The 6,661-nt window shown below is 43.5% G+C and overlaps 1 pseudogene; it reads left to right on the plus strand.

The window, feature by feature from the left end:
• Positions 1-5,070: 5,070 nt before the first annotated feature.
• On the plus strand, positions 5,071-5,725 carry LOC100987710 (small ribosomal subunit protein uS13-like; annotated as a pseudogene).
• Positions 5,726-6,661: the final 936 nt, after the last annotated feature.

Genomic DNA, 6,661 nt, shown 5'->3' on the forward strand with positions numbered 1-6,661 from the left:
GCTGGAACCGAGGGGCTGGACCCAGCTCTCCCGGAGGCCCCAGCTCCCAGCCCACCAGCTCCCAGCCTCAGGCCCTGTTTGGCTGTGACTGAGGAAGCTCAAGCCCCAAAGCCAGCATAAAGCAAGGGTTGGGGCAGCTCCGGTTTCAGCCGGACTTGCCTGTGTGTAATCCTGGGACTGGGTAATCTGATGCCCCAAACTCAGAGCCGGTTCTGGCTCTTGGCTCCGGTGGCCCGGGGAGCTGAGGCTACTTTTCAGGGACACCAGAAATGTCTGTATTCTTTCTCAGATGGGTCGGCAGACTGTTCTGGGTGCCAGGTCTTTGATGAAATGGATTTGGATACAAATCAAATATTTAAATTGGTGTTTTCCCTCTTTGGAAGGACCATTCCAGCTGGACCTGTGGACTTGTTTTTACATAAGATTTGGACTCCTTTAAATGTGCATTTTTTTTCCGTCTTGAATACGCCTGGGGCAGACAGTGGCTGTATTTGGAAGCCCCGAGGCTGCTGGTCTGGCTGCAGACAGGGAGCAGGCACCTCAGCTAACCCTCTTGGCCGAAAGTGCACTTGTTAGAAAACCAATTCATGTGCCTGCTGGCTCCCCATGGTTATATATTATTTAATCACACAGGTCTTGGGTTTATGCCAAGCAGCAACTTGCTGTCTGCCATCTTTCAGGGAAGAATAAGCAAGGCAAATTCATTCAGTTCTGTCTCTTTTTCAGCTTCCTGGGCTAAATGAAGGCAAGAAAGTGTTTATGAACATCCCAAAGTGCTGTGAAATATCCATCTTGGTGAAAATAGACACCCTGCTTCCTTTTGAAAAATAGCATTTTGTGAAAGGAATTTTTACCCATACATTTAGCTCAGATATTTCTAGATATTTCAAAGGGCCTCTCTTCTTCCCTTTACTTTAGACAGAGAGAGAGAGACTAAAGATATGTGAAATTCCTTTAGCCACAAGCTTGTTTGGGACCTGGCCTGGGGCACGAGTCTTCATCCTGGCTGGTGACGGCTGACACCGGGGCATACAGTGGCAGTTATCAGAGAATTTCCAGGGAGGTGCAAAAACTCGGTACCTTTACTCCTACAGAGCCCACAAAGCTGTGCACAAAGCCCCCCTGCATCTTGGAAGGAGCAGGTGGGACATTTTGTTTTGGGGATGGGGTCCAGGACGAGCTGTGAGCTCCTCTCTGTCCCGCCATCCAGGTGGTCTTGGAAGGAGCAGGTGGGACATTTTCTTCTGGGGATGGGGTCCAGGACGAGCTGTGAGCTCCTCTCTGTCCCGCCATCCAGGTGGTCTTGGAAGGAGCAGGTGGGACATTTTCTTCTGGGGATGGGGTCCAGGACGAGCTGTGAGCTCCTCTCTGTCCCGCCATCCAGGTGGTTCCACTGTTGCCCTGCTGAGAGCTGGAGGCCCCATTCCCCCTCCGAGCCCAGCCTGCCAGCCCCTTCACACGCCTTTAATCTGGCGCCTTCCTCCTAGCACGCACCTTTCTTTTTCTAAAAATAAAAATAAAAGTTTTATTTTATTTCAATAGTTTTTTGGGACCCAGTGGTTTTCAGTTACATGGATAAGTTCTTTAGTGGTGATTTCTGAGATTTTGGTGAACCCATCACCCACGCAGTGTGCACTGAACACAATATGTGGTCTTTTATCCCTCATCCCCCTTCCACCCTTCCTCCCTGGACTCCCCCTGGACTCCATTACATCATTCTTAGGCCTTTTCGTCCACATGATTTAGTTCCCACTTATAAGTGAGAACATATGATATTTGGCTTTCCATTCCTGAGTTAGTTCACTTAGAATAATAACCTCCGGTTCCATCCAAGTTGCTGCAAAGGCCATTATTTCATTTAGTTTTACGTTTGAGTAGTATTCCACGTTGTAAATATACCACATTTTCTTTATTCATTCATTGGCTGATGGGCATTTAGGTTGGTTCTGTGTTTTTGCAGTTGTGAATTGTGCTGCTATAAACATGTGTGTGCAAGTGTCTTTTTTGTATAATGACTTCTTTTCCTTTGGGTAGACCCCCAGGAGTGGGATTGCTGGATTGAATGGTAGTTCTACTTTTACTTCTTTAAGGACTCTCCACACTGTTTTCCACAGTGGTTGTACTAGTTTACAGTTTCACCAGCAGCGTAGAAGTGTTCCCTTTTCACCACATCCATGCCAACATCTATTGTTTTTAAATTTTTTAATTATGGCCATTCTTGCAGAGTAAGGTGGTATCTCATTGTGGTTTTAATTTGCATTTCCCTGATAATTAGTGATGTTGAGCATTTTTTCTTTTTTCTTTTATTTATTTATTTATTTTTGAGACGGAGACTCGCTCTGTCGCCCAGGCTAGAGTGCAGTGGCAAGATCTCGGCTCGCTGCAAGCTCCACCTCCTGGGTTCACGCCATTCTCCTGCCTCAGCCTCCCGAGTAGCTGGGACTACAGGCGCCCGCCAATGAGCATTTTTTCATATGTTTGTTGGCTATTTGTATATCTTCTTTTGAGAATTGTCTCTTCACGTCCTTTGCCCACTTTTTGATGGGATTATTTGTTTTTCTTTTGCTGATTTGTTTGAGTTCCTTGTAGATTCTGGATATTTATCCTTTGACAGATACATCATTTGAGAATATTTTCTCCCCACTCTGTGTGGGTTGTCTGTTTACTGTGCTGATTACTTCTTTTGCTGTGCAGAAGCCTTTTAGTTTAATTAGGTCCCATTTATTTATTTTTGTTTTTGTTGCATTTGTTTTTGGGTTTTTAGTCATGAATTCTTTTCTTAATCCAATGTCTAGAAGAGCCTTTCCAATATGATCTTCTAGAATTTTTATGTCTTCAGGTCTTAGATTTAAGTGTTTGATCCATCTTGAGTTGATTTTTGTATAAGGTGAGAGATGAGGATCCTGTTTCATTCTTCTACATGTGGCTTGCCAGTTTTCTCAGCACCATTTATTGAATAGAGTATCCTTTCTCCACTTTATGTTTTTGTATGCTTTGTCAAAGATCAGTTGACTGTAAGTATTTGGCTTTATTTCTGTGTTCTCTATTCTGTTTCATTGGTTTATCTGCCTATTTTTATTCCAGTACCATGCTGTTTTGGTGACTATAGTCTTGTAGTATAATTTGAAGTCAGCTAATGTGATCCCTCTGGCTTTCTTCCTTTTGCTTGGTGTTGCTTTGGCTATGTGTACTTTTTTTGGTTCCATATGAATTGTGGGATTGTTTTTTCTAGTTCTGTGAAGAATGATGATAGTATTTTGATGGGAATTGCATTGAATCTATAATTGCTTTGGGCAGTATGGTCATCTTCACAATATTGATTCTACCCATCCATGAGCATGGGATGTGTTTCCATTTGATTGTGTCATCTATGATTTCTTTCAGTTGTGCCTTGCAGTTTTCCTAGTAGAGATCTTTCACCTCCTTGGTTAAGTATTTTCCTAAGTATTTTGTTATTATTATTTTAATTTTTTGCAGCTGTTGTAAAAGGGATTGAGTTCTTGATTGAGTCTCAGCTTGGTCATTGTTGGTGTATAGCAGAGCTACTGATTTGTGTACATTAATTTTGTATCGTGAAACTTTACTGAATTCATTTATCAGATCTAGGAGTTTTTTGGAAGAGTCTTTAGGGTGTTCTAGGTATACGATCATATCATCAGGAAGCAGTGACAGTTTGACTTCCTCTTTTCCAAGTTGGATGCCCTTTATTTATTTCTCTTGTCTGATTGCTCTGGGTAGGACTTCCAGTACTATGTCGAGTAGAAGTGGTGAAAGTGGGCATTTTTGTCTTGTTCCAACTCTCAGGGAGAATCAAGCACACGCCTTTCTCCTTCCCTCTTTCCACCCTTTGTGCAGTCTGGCAGGAGTCGTGTTTTCCTACAGCGACTCTTTCTGTGTCATTTATTGCCAGGAATACATATTCCCAGAATCCCCTTTATTTACTCTGTCATTTGAGTGTCACCTGCATGATGTCCAGTCTAGAGACCAGCCTCTTCTATGTCCGCAGTTTAAAGTTTCTGTCTCGGCACAGCTAGGCACACATCAGATGCTGGGTCAGACTCCTCAGAGCAATATCCAGGAGTCAGGGGACACAAGCGCTTCTATGCCTGTTGTTCCAGTGAGGAAGCCTTGACTTAAAACTATGGTTGTGGGAATTGAAAACTAACGAGAAGCTCAATGCACAGACTTGCTAAAAAGAGAGAGCACTGGTGTCCCTACCTCATGGGGTCCTTGGGAGAACTAAATAAGGAAACTCACACAGTTGCTTAGCGCTCCCTGGCACACGGTAAACTGTTGATACTTTAATCTCCTTGAACTGCAGGCATCCCTCAGAATTCAGTCCTTGGAGATCATATGTGGATCTACACAGTGTACAGAAGAAAAGTGCAAGAAGACTGCACAGCATCTAAAAGCTAAGCTTCTCCAGCTTGGGTGAATTCTGGGGTCAGCAGATTCTCCCTTTAGGATCTGGGGGCTGCCACCCAGAATCTAGAATCAGGGCTGACAGTCACTGCTCGACCTCTCTCTCTCTCTCTCTCTGTCTCTCTCTCTCTCTCACACACACACACACATATGGGGAGGCCCAGGGGGCTACAGTGTCCAGAGTCAGCCCCTCCTGGAAATCCACAGCCCACCAGGTCTATGTCAAGGCTTTGAAATCACATCCGAGTGTTTTGATTGAGAGCAAGTATGCTGCATGGAAAATGATTTCTTTGTAATCATTCAGTAGAAAAACGAAACTGTCTCCTAAATAAAATGTCAAACATCCTAAAGTGCCTGGGAGCGTAGTAGTGACATCAGCTTCAGAGTTTATTATTTCATCGATGGAGCCAGACTTGGGGCAAAAAGGCAAGGACACTTTATCAGAAAAGGAATTTTGGGGGGAAAAAAATAAAACCTTTTGTTTTATGAGACCAGCATTACTCTTATAGCAAAGCAGCTGAGGACACTACAAGAAAAGAAAATTAAAGGCCAATATCCCTAATGAACATAGATGTAAAAGTCCTCAACAAAATACTAGCAAGCTACTCTTACACTGAAGTCCTACAGACTGCTGCTCATGCTGCCACCATGTCTTTAGTGATCCTTGAGAAGTTCCAGCACATTTTGTGAGTATTCAATGGGTGACAGAAAATAGCCTTTGCCATCACTGCCATTAAGGGTGTGGGTCGAAGATATGCTCATGTGGTGTTGAGGAAAGCATATATTGACCTCACCAAAAGGTCAGGAAAACTCACTGAGGATGTGGTGGAGCATATCATCACCATTATGCAGAATCCATGCCAGTACAAGATCCCAGACTGGTTCTTGAACAGACAGGAGGATGTCGACAATGGAAAATATAGCCAGGTCCTGACCAGTGGTCTGGAGAAACTGAAGAAGATTTGGGTCAATAAAGGACCGCACCAATTCTGGGACTTTTGTGTCCAAGGTCAGCACACCAAGACCACTGGCCACCAGGGCCATACCATCGGTATGTCCAAGAGGAAATACATCTGTAGGCCTTGTCTGTTAATTAATAGTTTGTATACCTAAAAAAATACTAGCAACTAGAATTCAACAGCACAGTAAAAGAACCATTCACCATAATCAAGTGGGATTTATCCTTGGAATGCAAGGATGGCTCAACATATGCAAATCAATCAATGTGATATACCACATTAACAGAATGAGGGACAAAAACCATATGATCATCTCAATATATGCAGAAAAGGCACCTGACAAAATTCAATGTCCTTTGAGCATAAAAACTCTTAACAAATTAGGTATAAAAGGAATCCGCCTCAGCAAAATGAAGACCATATATGATAAGGCCAAAGTCAACATCATATTCAATGGGGAAAAGTTGAAAGCTTTTCCTTTAAGATCAGGAACAAGACGGGCATGCTCATTTTCACTACTTCTATTCAACATGGTACTGGAAGTCCTTGTCAAAGCAGTTAGGCAAGAAAAAGAAATAAAGGGCATCCACATTGGAAAGGAAGACGTTAAGTTGTCTCTGTAGATGACATGATATTATAACCCTTTGGGCAGTTAACACTCCCACTTCACCCTTGCAAGTAGCTGGGACTACTGGAGCACAGCACCATACCTGGCTCTATTCTCTTTTTTTTTTTTTTTGAGATGGAATCTTGCTCTGTCACCAAGGCTGGAGTGCAGTGGTGCAATCTCAGCTCACTGCAACATCTGCCTCCCAGGTTCAAGCGATTCTCCTGCCTCAGCCTCCTGAGTAGCTGGGATTACAGGTGCCTGCCACGACGCCCAGCTAATTTTTGTAATTTTAGTAGAGATGGGGTTTCACCATGTTGACCAGGCTGGTCTTGAACTCCTGACCTCAAGTGATCCACCCCCTTGGCCTCTGAAAATGCTGGGATTACAGGCATGAGCCACCACGCCTGGCCTCGTCTACTTTCTGTATCTATGAATTTGCTCATTCTATAAGTGAAATCATACAATACTGTTCCTTTTGTGACTGGCTTACCTCACTTAGCATATGTCTTTGGTTCATCCATGTTGCAGCATGTCAGAATTGTAACCACCCAAGGGGTTCACCTTGCCTGCTGCCTAGACAGAGCCGATTTATCAAGACAGGGGAATTACAATAGAGAAAGAGTAATTCACACAGAGCCGGCTGTGCAGGAGACCAGAGTTTTATTATTAC

Source organism: Pan paniscus, chromosome 5, assembly GCF_029289425.2.
Source record: "Pan paniscus chromosome 5, NHGRI_mPanPan1-v2.0_pri, whole genome shotgun sequence".
NCBI lineage: Eukaryota > Metazoa > Chordata > Mammalia > Primates > Hominidae > Pan > Pan paniscus.